Below are 13,289 nucleotides of genomic sequence, written 5' to 3'. Positions count from 1 at the left end.
AACCTTCATATGTATAGTTTGCTCATAGCATTCACTTTCAACATAGAAGGCAAGAGGAAAACCATCTGCCACGTTTATTTTATACCTCATACTGGATAAAATTCCCTCAGAGCCTCAGGTCTTTCTCTTACCACTGTACCCAGAGTATAGGCTTAATGTCCCAGGTTTCAATGGAATAATACCAAGCATCATTTTGTGATTGCAAGTGTTACCGTTGTGCGGACTCTGGCAAGTTCCACCTTCAGCCTTTGATCTTTGGAAGACGTTCAGCTGCTGCCACTTGGGCAAAGCCATGTGTGCTGACAGCTCTGAAGCCATCTGCAAGGAGCCCTGTCAGCTAGCTGGGTGCTTGTGCTGTGCCTCTTCACTCTACCCTGCCAGAAAATGCCTCTTTCCTGGGTTTGGAGAAGGATCGATTTTGGAGTCCTCATGAAAATAAGGCTGCAACAGCCATCGTGTACTGGGAACGTCAGTGTGAAGTGAAATTATTACAAATGGACATTTGGCTATGAATTGTTCTGCCTATGAAATGCTGTGATTTAAATCAGGTTTCTGTTTTGTACACATAGTAGATCCAACAGTAAAAGAGTAATAGTATCTTAAGAATCAGATTACAGCTTTAACTATATATTTTTTTGTTGTTAGCAGGCAAGAATATGACTTCAAATTAAAGGTGCTTATTTCTTTCAGCTGAAGGACAAAGCATTTGAAATACTCGGCCAAATCTCTTATCAATATTCATCTATTCAAACCAACATTCCAGCATAGAAAGCAACTCTGTAAAAGCTCTCTTCTTTTATTCATGTTTTATCTGTTAGTATTTGATAATTTGAAGAATCATCTGGGCTGAAAGCCTACTTCTCTTTTCTGTGACTATAATTCAATATTAAGTTATCTACCACAAGTTAAAACCAGGATATTCCAAAAATTAAACAATAGAGTTAAACTACTAAAGTGACACTTAGGCATCTCATTCTCAACAACTTTTAGACATCACTAGAATTCTCAGTTTCTGTTTTACCACTGCATATTCTTTTGCTTTACCTGCTCAGGATTTTCAGTTTTTGGAACAAGTGTTTGCCCTTCTTGATTTTCAGTTCTGAATGCATTTTCAAGAATGTATTCTAGAGTAGATCCTATAAAAGGCAATTTGAAAGCCCCTCTGGATTAAACTTTTCATAGATTCTGGTGTACTCTGACTTGATCAGGGGTTTGTACCCTTGACAGATTTTCCCCATCTGAAAGAGTATGACCACTACACAAATTTGAGTGTCGCAGCAGCAATTTCTGTTGGAAATGCTCCACTTGGCATAAATATTCATTGGGCTGGAGAAAGTAAGATTGTGTGGTGCAGCAATTGTATCACTCAGTGAGAATATGGGACACTCACTTCCAAGTCACTCTTCTAATGAATATTTAATTATTTATATGTGTTAGAGTTTTTTAAGCTGGAAAAGTTCTGAGCTGTTTTCATATCTTGTAACCTAGAGCTTAGATCACTTGCTGAAGATATTGAAATTTTATTTAAAGCTTCCTTCAAATTTCCCTTTATAGCTCCTCAAAAGTTAATTCCTGCATTTTTTATTTCTCAGTCTTCACACCTGGTTCAAGTATATTTATTTGCTCACATTTAAGCATTTTCTGTTGTTTTGAAAAGCATTTGATGAATTTACATTGGTTAAGTTGGACTATTAGGAATGGACTAAATATTTTTATGCTGTTCAGCCAAAGCTGAAAAAAGAAATGGAGTTGTAAGAGAAGGTGAAGCAAGAAAAAATTTCTTGGACGTATTTTTTAATTAACTGGGAAAACCAGGATGAGATTTGGTTTGAAGGACATGAATTAAGTATTTTGGTCTCTAATGATGAAAACCAGTGTGTAGAGAAATTTTTAAAATCTAACTGAGCAACTTAGACACACAATTCCCTTTGGTTATAACCTAGTTCTCACCACCTAACCTCTTTTGGAATCCAGTGTAATTTTCAAAAGCTTATTTCCACATGTAAAAAGAGCTCCCATGATCCCTAGAATACTCAGCAAGATCAGAAATAGTCCGTTGGCTATCTACATTTAATGTTCATTTGGTTTAAATGATCTGTCTGTTCTGAATGCAGATTTCTGAGTCCAATGTATTTAAGATTGGATCTTTCCATTCATAATTTCAACTTTCAGCCCAATGCAATTTACTTCCCAGAGGAACAAGACAGAATCTAGATTATTTGCACCCTCAATAAAGTCTTTTAAAAGCTACACACTTTATATATATATGTGTATATATATGTCAAATTTCCACTCTTCCCTTCCAAAAAACATGTAGATGAACCATTTACTTTTTTCAGTCATAAAATTACAAAAGGTTGTAATGAACTTCACACAAAAGCTGTGTTTGGAGCAGCCGACCTTGTGATCATTATACCAATCTTATAGCATAGGCTATCTTTAGGAAAGTAATTAAAGCATTTTTGGTATAATTGTTTCTAAAAAATTAAAGAAATCAAGTTCTACTTCAGTTCTTAAAATCACTTTTCTTTAGGGATCCACAGTTGAAACATTATTTGAATGTTTCCCTTTTGAATTACCATTCTGCTTATTCACTTTGCCATATTAAATGCTGTTTTTCAACAACAAAATGCATATAGTCAGAAGATTTGTTTGTTTTAATTTACCAATTAATTTTGCCTCATTTATGGTAGAATTTAATAAGAAAATTAGCAGGTGAATAGAAGATGTTTCAATTTGTCTTCTCTGAATATTTGAGAAAGGAAGATCACATCCTTGGGGGGCTCAAAAGATTTCATTGGATTAGCTGGAACAAAACAAGAACAGTACCTGGAGTTTTATTTAAATGGAGAATTTACAGACCATCTCTGTCATACATGTATTTAAATGTCTTATTTTTACTAGTCAGCAGTTACATAGAGAGAGAAATTAGTCACACTATCACATCTTTGGTTTCTTCAGTAGGAAATAACATTATTGCTTGTTGAGGAAAGAAACCCCAAACTGACAGTTGTGGCCATAAAACCCTTTGTGATTTGGATTGTTTATCAACTTTCAAAATGGAAGTTTGTGAAATGAGAGGACTAAAAACCCAAACATACTGTTTGGGTAGTGCTTTTCACCTGACAGGTCCCTAGGCTGGCATCTAGATTTTGATGGTTTGTTTGGGTGTTGTTTTGTCATTGTTTGTTTGTTTTGTGTGTATTATTTTTGTTTGTTAGTGGGTTGAGGTTTTGGGTATGGGTTTGTTTGTTTGTTTTTCTCTCACACTGTTTTCTTTTCATAAGGTTAAGCAGCACCTGTTTAACTTGCCAAGTTAATGAACTATTAATGAACTGACCTGAGGAATACTGTGGGTATAATATAAACCCTACTAGCCCTAGACAGTGCCTCATATTAAATTGTGTTTTCCACTTTGTAGAGATTGTGCTGCTGAGCTCAGGTTTTCTGAACTTCCTAATTACCTCAAAAGTTTCAAACGAATTATTTCAGCCTGCCTCCTCCCTGCGCTGTTTCACTGCTGCAAGGAGGGGCGATGCAGTAACACTACACCTGTCCCAGCATACGCCTCTCAACCTGCTCAACTTCCCCAACGGGTGAGTTGAGCATGAGAACATCTGAGATTGCTGGCTCTGTAACCGCTGGTCCCGACGCTTCTGGGCGTGCGGGCTGCCTTCGTGCTGCGGCGGCGTTAACGCTCCATCATGGCACTGGATGACAGCAGCTTGTGCTCCAGGACTAAGAGTAAACTTAATCCCCATCAGACTCGTTATAAATCAACAAGACGGAGAAGCCTGCCGCCAGACATCCTGCTAGAAAATGATTTTAAAGGAAAGTTTCAAAAAAATATTAGGAATATAGACCCTATACACCCAAGGCGCTCTAAGAAAAGACCTTCCATATTTTCAGGTAGGAAATGCTATTTCAGTAGTATGTTAGTGCAGTGTCTTTTAACCTTTTTGGTAACTGAAGCATTCAGCACTGGATTACAGTCAGAGCTTATTCTGTTTTAAAACCTAAGACAGTTTTCATGGATAGATTTAATCAAGTGCCATTTATGTTAAATTATGTCAGCCATTAGAGTTTAAATGATGGAACCAAAAAGACAGCCTTCATGTTTTTGATTGCATGTTGCTTGCTTGAGGGATTTTTTTTAATACTTAGCATTTAAAGAAAGCCAGTTGTTTTTCCAGAGCTTTAAACTGCATTTTGCTTAACCGCACTTACAAGTAATACAGACAACAGCTGCAATGTAAGAATCTCTCTTGCTGCTCTAATGCTGTATGTCATTGCTTTTCTGGAGGAGAATGGTTTGGAGAGTTCTTCAGTCTAGCAGATTTTTTCTGTCTGTAGCCAGAAATAAACATCACTAAATAATCAAATGCATACTTTAAATTCCTGGTTTGAATTGGAGCCTGTAATGTCAGGAGTTAATAATTTAGTTTAACTCCCTAGTTGTTAAGAAGTAGGAACAAGGTGTGAGTGGATTTCAGTCAAGCTAATGGCAAGCTGGAATATTTTGTTGTGTTGTGCTTTTAAATAATTTTAAATGTACCTAAAAATAGGCAACAGATGATTATGAGGACAAAGGATTTGTTGGAAAACAATCAGGTCATCTTTATGAGGAGCACTTAAAAGGTTCTGGGGGGAAAAATCAATACCAGCTCATCCCCGCTGAAACTGAGAACGTTTTTCTGTGAGGCGATCAAAGGAAATGAAAACCTCTGTAGAAACAAAACTTCTTTAAATTTAAGTGTCTCCCATTCCTCATGAAAATCAGGGTTTCACATTTCTGGGGGAATTTAGTACATTCATACAGGTCTTTGAAGAGTTGTGAAGTATATAAAATTATTTAAATATTCGTATCATATTCCTCATGATAGCTAAGCTTACACAGATACCTTTTCAACCAGTGATGGAGTGGGAGTACAATGTCAAATGACAACACAGGGCAGCATTGTTTGTGTGGGATTTAGATCCTCTATTGAACCTTAGTTAAGGTAGTTGAAGTATTTCAACACCTCAGGAAATAAACCTTTTTTCCTTCTTCCTATTCTACTTCTCTAGCTTGAAAAAATACAAAAATGTCTTAGCCGATCTCAAGTCAGATGACTCAGACATGCCCAAGTGCCTGAACTGTCTCTTCCTAAGGTGTGATGAGGTCTGTTGGTAACTCTCAAATCACATTCTTTTGGATAGGATAGACCCTCTGTATCTTACCTGACTTTGTATCTTATCTTTATCTCAGTTGCCACTTTTTATCTTTTACTTACCTTTTCTGCTTCTTAATTACTCTGTGTTTGTGGGTTTTTTTCTCCTGTAATTTTTCAGGGTTTTTTCCTGTGCATCAACATTTTTGCTAGGGAAAAGACATATTAAATATGTTTTCGGCCTTGTGTTTGGTCTTCAAACCCATACTCTGTTATGCTTACCCAGATTTCACCTTTATTCTGTGATATTTTTTTAATGCAGTTCTTTCTCTCACATCTTTTTCCACCCTCCCAAATGACCACATTAGCAGTAGTACTCCATTCTTTGTGCTGTGTCAGGCATGAGCACTTCAGTGCTGTTTGTGTGTCTGGAACACTGCCATTTGCTTATGAAATCCACTGCAGATATGTTACTGTACACTCAAGGGCACTTAACTCAAAGGTAATGCAAATTGATTCCTATAAGCAACTGATGGAGCATGATGGAAAGATGGGTGTAGCCTTTCATTTGGTAGGTCAGCAGTATACATGGGAGAAGCTTTACTTGATTTGCTTTTGGAAACAGGTTAACAAAGTACACTTGAAGTCCTCTAGACCATTGTCTTTCATGCTGTAAATGTAGGTTAGAGTGGAAAAAGAGAATAGAAAATATAATATAATAGAATCAGGAAATGATCTGGGTTGGAAGGGGCTTCTAAAATCCATGTAGTACAGCCACCCTATTGTGAGCAATGAGATGTTCCACTATTATCAGGTTGCTCAAGGCCCTGTCCAACCTTGGATGGATAGATAGATGGTTAGATAGATAGATGGATAGATAGATAGATATTAAATGTAAATATAAATAAATATACAGGCTTGCTTGGCAGTCTTTTGGATGAATGAAGAATTTGAAGAATGTGGTAATTCCTACTTCCATGTTTCATCCTAATCACCTATTAAAATAAGTATTTTAAATCTGTATCAGATTGACTCTTCTACATCCTTCTAATCCCTGTATCTCTGCTAAGTAACACTGTTAGTTGATCTTGTATTTAGGACATTGTTGCAATTGAGGCTGAAGTCATGGACTTGTTTTCTTCTATTCCATTTTACATAGCTTTACTCATTCAGTAGTGAATAGACACACCAAGGCATTTAGCTGCAAGGAAATACATCAGTCCATCCATTGGGACTCTTGTTGCAGTCTTGGTGCAAACTCAGGGAGGGGTCTTGCATGCAATAGGCTGCTTTTACCATTTTTTTCTTCACTGTGGTAGCTAGAAGTTCTCTCTTTAAACATGAAAGCTGAAACCTGAGAAAAGTGAGTTGTCTGTCTGTCCTGCCATCATGAAGTTAGTCATTCATGTATGCCTAGACAGATTGTCCAGCCAATGGTATCATTGGGTTGTTGTGTTCATCCCCATATGGCAAGGGAGAGACAGAAACTGTGTGCTGAGAAACCATGGCATTGCCCAAGGGATACACTGCACAGAGATACCTTTTTCTTCTTTTACAAAGCACCTTATTTCTTCTTGTTCTTTAAATCTGAAATGTTTAGAGCTGCCGTATACTTCAGGACTTGGTTAATACCAACTGCTATTTATATATAAATTTTGATTTTTTACTATTACATGGTCATGCTTTAAAACAAAAATTTAAAAAAAGACACAGGCACAGGGGAGCATAGTCAACATTAGAGGGCCATTTATTGCCAACAGAGAGGTTCATCACTTTAATCAGTGGAGTTTGTACAGATCTTCTGATATGCTCTCACTTCAGCATACTCTCATGGCCATGACTGAACCTCACTCTGGCAGGACCATGCAAAAATGAACAGTGTCTTGTCTTAACCTGGAGATAAAGCCCTCACTTGTTAAAGAGAGAAGAAAGAATTGTATAAAGACAGAGTGGGCAACGATGGGACCTTAGGAGACCAGGTCTTGACAGAGCTACCAAGGAAAAGTAAATTGAACTAAATGAAGCAGCATAGAATTAAAAGGAATTAGCTAAACATCATTAAATGTGTATGCTGACTTATGTTTAAAAGCACAATAGCATGAAGAAAATTAGTCTGAATTTTTTTGTTTTCATCTAGGGAAGTGAAGGCTGAGTTTTTACTCCTATTTCTTTTTGACAGAAGGTTGCTATGTTTGAGTTTTTTCTTTATGCATGGAAAAGACATGAGATTTTGGCTGGGAATGTTAATTTTCTATTGAAAATGGAATAAGACAGAAATCGCAAAGGTGAAAGTGCTAAAAAAAGTTTAATGGTCGAGTTCTGCTCGGAAGCCATTTGTATTGTGATCTAGGGATGTTTTTTTAACTAAGTACCATTAAAAATTTACTTATAGTACAGCTGTTAGTATCTTCTAGGCTTTTTTTCCTTCTCCTTCATCCCTTGTTCATGTAGGTAGTCTGTATTATTGTTGAATGATGCTTGCTCACTGATGTGTCAGTTTTGAAGAACAGAAGGTGAGAAAAATACCTGGGATTTTCTGCCTCTCCCAGGACCAGGCATGCCTTCATTTCATGGCCGTATGCCTGTGCCTCAGATGTTGTCTTCCCAGCCAAAATTAGCTCTGTGTGTTCTGTGGGACAGCACATGATCACTGCTTTGGTACAAGCAGTGCGGTGTTGCTGTGAGTTAATGTGATGAAGGTCACTGGTTAACAGTACTTTACAGAGCTACTCAAAGAAAGAATGTAGCTTGCTAGTCTGTGATTTTACAACTGAATAGCTAGTATTTTTTATCAAATTCAATGTTTTTGTTTTTTTTTTTTTCAGTGAAAATATTGTCGCAGTTAGAAGTCTTGAGGTACTCCCTCAAAGCATTTCTGGAGTTCAAACCAGCATACAGTCTAGCAAAGTCACTTTCTAAAATAAGTAAGTTGATTTGATGCCATATTTGCATGTAAATTATGATAATGAAAGAAAGAAAAGGTTTTATACATATGACAAATTCTTAAAAGTTATTCAACGGTGACATGAATAAATTATTTCATTTCCCATGAGTCGTGCAGCTAAGACAGCCGTACAAATGACTTACTTTTTACTTTTGACTGGCTGTGTTAATTGGGAAAGACTTGCCAAAATCTAATTACTTTTAATAAGGATGCTTAAAGTCATGGGTACAGTATGTGTCTTGATTCAAATGAGTAATAATGATCTGTGTTCAGTATTTTAATTTGGTGAAGATTTGAATATCCTGCCTCCTCTGTGAATAAATTGTACTGCATGGCAATAATGTACGCTTGTGGTCTGCATATGATAATTGCTGTTCACTTATGGTACCCCTATTGCCATTTGGGAGATTGCCCTATGTTGGTGCTGCACTTTACAAGTATCATCCAGCAGAAGGAAGGGAATGCGAGTCTGACTTGTCCCAAAGTTTTTCTCCTTCCTGCCTGACTTGAAAACATTGGATTTGTTTCCCACTAATACTGTTACCAAGACCTTCTGCTGACTGAAAATGCAGGAGAAGGGAGGAGTAGCATTTTTTGTTATTTGCTGTTCATATTGTAAGCTGGCATTAGTTCTGCCTTACTGGCCTTTATTGAGCCTTATGCTCAGATATGCCATTGGTGCATTGCTGATTGTGTGTCCACCCATTGATGTGGGTGAGGGGCCACTGCTTCATTACCAGAAATTATATTACTGATAATATCTTGCTTTGGTCTGCCCTTTTGCATTTTTGTGGTCTCACGCATATTTTTATATATATTACTAAATGTACTCTTCAGCACTTTAGTTTGTGCATATTTGTATTAAAGTGACATTTTCTTTAGGAAGGATGGGTTGATGATTCAGAGAAAAGCCCTGGATTTCTCATGAAGTCTGATGTAACAGATGTATGTTGTCAGACTTGTTTTCTTCTTGGGTTCACTGGCATTTTATAGAGTGGGGAGAATGATTTCCAAATGTTCTTGTAAGCAAGTGATGAAAATGCTGCCTCATCTTTAAGTTATATTTAGGATTTAGATGAGGTTCTCTATGTCCATTGGCGAGTAACTTGAACATGGAAATGAGAGAGAAGGTAGGGAGGAAAGTGAGGTTAAGATAAGGAAGGCTTCTTCTGCTATTATGGCTTGGATTTTTGTGTTTTGATTTATTGTTTGTTTGTTTTAAAAACTGTCTAGTTGTCTCCTAGGTTTAAATTGCCACCATCAGTTGTTAGAGATGTCAAGACTTCTTGAAAGCAAGGACTCCAGTGTTCAAGTGAATGAATCCCATTGTATTACACAGTAATTTACCCCAAATCTTAAATGTCTAAGGATTTGTAGACTTCCTTTGTGCTGAAAGACCTTGTGAAGCAGTTACAGCACTTGCATCCTGATTTCAGCACAGATTTCTCTGTGTGCTGCCTTAGAAATAGCATGTCAAAAAAGAACCTGGTTTAGTAACATAGTTTGTCAGTTTTACCCTTGGGCTCTTCGCTATATCCTTTCTAGGGGGTAATGATTAAAGTGTAGAGGAAAAATCTCAAAACTTGTGCCAAATGCTCACCTTCTGGAAAATATAACTGTTTTGGGGGTTTTGTATGTTTACATGGTTTTCAAGAAGAAGCATCGAACTAATACTCAACACTGGTTGTATCTCCAAAGAAATATATCAATATATAACATATTGTATTTTAAAATAGAAGCCAGGATCCTAAGAAATGCTAGCAAAATAGGAAACAGACAAAAATATTTTAAAATATTTGAGAATAAGTCAGTGACTCTTAATATCAAATGGTAGTGGCCTTAGCTACATTTCATGTGCAGTAAATCGATGAGAGTTTGTTGATATTATTTCCAAGTAAATCTCTCTTTGGCCATCAAGAGGCAATGGAACTGTTTATTCTCTTTATCTGATTTAAGATGCACTGTGAACAGTGCAAACACCATAAGAATATGCCCATCTCTGGCCCACAGAGATACATTTTTGTGCTAATGGATTGGAAAGTTGGAAAATTATCCTGACAATAATTTTTTTCATAGGGTTGTGAAATACATATTTAATACATGGAAGACAGACGTAATTTTTAAAGTCTTACAGTAGTGCATCTGTAGGAATGAAAAACTTAGCAAGCAAGTAAAAGGTTTTCAAATAATCAGATTTAAATGTTGTCATAATGGCTTTGATTTAGCCTTCTGGCTGATATTCTGTTCCCCTCCTGAAGAGCAATCTTCATATAAGCAAGTGTAAATAATGACATTGAAGCATGATCTCTTGGTAATCTGGTGGGTCTGTGGACTGCGTACAAATAACTCAAAATATACTTCTTCTATAGAACTTGTTTAATTTGAGATACTTCTGTGCACTTGTTGGGTGCATTTGGCAGGTAACTGACTTTCAGATATTTATACTTTACACATTTACTTGGAGCATACTGTATCCAAGTTAAATCACATGATGATCTTGGAATCTCTGAAATAAAAAGTTGCATATTTTTCTTGATTTTAATTTTTTTTGCTGCCTTACTGTACCTGAATTTGAACTACAACCACAATGAGTTTAGGATTTTCTGAAAGTACTTGCTAAATTTCCAGAAGTAATTTTAAAAAATCAGTATTTTATTAATCTGGGTGCTAGACTATTGTGCCTGAAGATTGGTGTAGAAAGTAGAACTCATCCTAATTACAAAAGACTACTTAATGAAAAATCTTAGAACACAACTAAGGTGAGTTGGAAGTTTTCTTTTTTTACTGCTTCTCCTGATAAAAAGATGCCCTTAAGGATGAAATCCTTATGGTACTTCTGGTAAACCAGCTGTAAGCAGATAGATGCTGAGTTCATATACTTAGGTTTTTGTAAAGAACGTACTCTCATATTCATTTTCTTTATTGTTATCAAATAAGAGAGGTTATTTTGGAATGTGTTTTTTTATAAATTTTGGGGGTTGGATCTCAAATGAAGAACCTGACATGAATAGCTCAGGACAGTCTTTATTATATTTGGGGTTTTTGGGAAATTGAAATTGCAGGGATTTTCACTATATGATATCAATTTAAATTCCTTTGCTCTTGATATACTAATGTGTAGCTGCTAGGTAAAACTAAAATGCAGTATTATATTTAGATACACTTTCAAAGACCCAAGAAATGTCTGTTCATGCTTTTAAATCATATTCTAGGCTGTACTTAAAATTTATTAAAATAAGAAATCTTTTCCATCTATTACTGGAAGACATTTCTCTTTCAAGGAAAAACTGTCTGTAGTTATGCAATGTATATTGTGTGTGAGACAATCCTGTGGCTCCTCTTACAAGGACCTGTTGTGTAGTGGGCTTTTTATTTATTTAGTTGGTTTAGAACTGCCTGAGGGTATTGATGTGACTTTCTGTGGGGTTTTGCTCTGTGTCTTTGGAGTTACTGTTTCATGTTGGCTATAATGGGAACATGCTTTAGTTGCACAATGTGTTAGAGATTATCTCTATGGTTATCTGTATGCTCAATTTGTTGTGAATTATCTGCTAGCAGAGTAAACCTTTTGTGGGGTAATTTTTGTTGCAAACAAAATAAGGCTGGCACAATAACTTTTAAGCCTAATCTTAAATCTGTGTTTTGGTAAGGAGAGGAACAGTTCACAAGTGCCATCTTTCTCACTGTAATCTCATTTATCGTGTATTTCCTACTTCGTTTAGGATCTTTGAAGTAGGTACTCTCTTGCTGGCCTGTCTTCTCCTGTTCTTCTTACGCAAGTCAGAGAAATCTCTCTCTAGCAAAGTTGTTCTATTTCTTCTGCATTTTGCCTAGATAACTCTCCTAGCAATTCTCAGACCCAGTTCAGAAGTTGGCAAGAGTTGAGGAATCGAGAGAGAGCTGGATTTGCCATCAGAATTTAGATAATGTTTTGCTGTACACTTGTTGGCTGCTCCATGGCACCATGGCAAGAGAGCAGCCCCAGGGGTTCAGGTAGGCATCCATGGGCCTGTGGAGTTGAACCACCAGTCTGTACAGCAAGACATAACTTTAATTACTGCCATTAAAACTCAGCACCAGTTTGTTCGGTGAGTCACAATAAAGTGCTTCTGATCAGACTTGTTTAGCTTTATCGTGGACAGTTACTGACTCCTCTATAGAAAATCATTCAAGTATTAAATTTCCACTAGTTGCTGAGGCTCTGTTCTCTAGCAAAAAGTCTAATCTGCAGCAGAGGTTTTACAATTACACAAAGATGCCAGGGTGAAAGAAGGATGACAAGAAAAGCAGAATACCAGAGACTAAATTAAGCTCACAAGATGGAATTTCAGGGTCTGAAATGTAATTTTCTGCCCAGTGAATTGAGGATAAACAAAACAAGTCCAATTTTAAATCTGTTCTGGAGCTAGAAAATCAGCAGTTCTCCCTTTAGAAGCTAGTAATAATGTAATTTAAGTGTAGATTTGTCATACTAAATGTTGTTAGACTCTTAAGTAAGAGTAGTGTCACAGTTTGATCTTTATCTGGTTTCAGGGCTAAGAATGCTTCCGCATAACCTATTGTTATATATTTATTCTTCCCACTTGAAAGCCCATCCTAAAATAGGTCTCAGTGACTGTGTAAACTTCACCCATCAGCAAGGACGGTGATGGTGATGGAGACGGAAAAGGCCCAGGTAGTCAATGCTGCCTTTGCCTCAGTCTTTACCTTTGGGAGATCTTCAGGAATCCCAGGACCCAGAGACCAGTGGGAAGGCCTGGACTAAGGCTTTACCCTTGGTACAGGGATAACCGGTTAGGGAACATTTGAAACAAGGTGGACATCCATGGGACAGGATGTCCTGACAGGATGCAACCGATGCAACCCCAGTGCTGAGGAAGCTGGCTGGCATCATGGTCCAACCAGTCCTGATAGTTTTTGAAAGCTCAGGGCTGCTGAGGGAGGTTCCTGATAACTGAAAGAGACCCAATGTGACTCCTTTCTCCAGGAAGGGCAAGAAAGAGGATCTGGGAGCTGCTGGCTGGTAATCCTCACCATACATAATCCCTGGGAAAGTGATGGGGCAAATAATCCTATAATCCATTTCCAAACATAAGAAAAGTAGATGACTGGCAGCAGTCAGTATGTTTGTATGAAGGAGAAATGATGCTTTATAAGCTCAGTAGCCTTCTAAAACAATAGATAGCCAGCTTGGT

The 13,289-nt window shown here is 37.1% G+C and overlaps 1 protein-coding gene across 3 annotated transcripts in view; it reads left to right on the top strand.

Moving 5' to 3' along the window:
- The window catches only part of FRY (FRY microtubule binding protein), a 223,782-nt gene that overhangs the window by 38,938 nt on the left and 171,555 nt on the right, over positions 1–13,289 (top strand). For 2 of the 3 annotated variants that reach the window (XM_071433956.1, XM_071433955.1), the window contains exon 3: positions 7,976–8,074. The exons of the other annotated variant lie outside the window; for it this stretch is intronic. The gene's annotated coding sequence lies outside the window, so the exon portion shown is untranslated. The remainder of the gene's footprint in view (positions 1–7,975; positions 8,075–13,289) is intronic. 3 annotated transcript variants of the gene reach the window in all.

The sequence above is a fragment of the Agelaius tricolor genome, unplaced genomic scaffold (assembly GCF_023055355.1).
Source record: "Agelaius tricolor isolate 1412-34295 unplaced genomic scaffold, bAgeTri1.0.p SCAF_9, whole genome shotgun sequence".
NCBI classification, from domain to species: Eukaryota; Metazoa; Chordata; class Aves; order Passeriformes; family Icteridae; genus Agelaius; species Agelaius tricolor.
The sequence above is the reverse complement of the archived record's forward strand: the minus strand, read 5'-3'. Positions and strand labels throughout refer to the sequence as shown.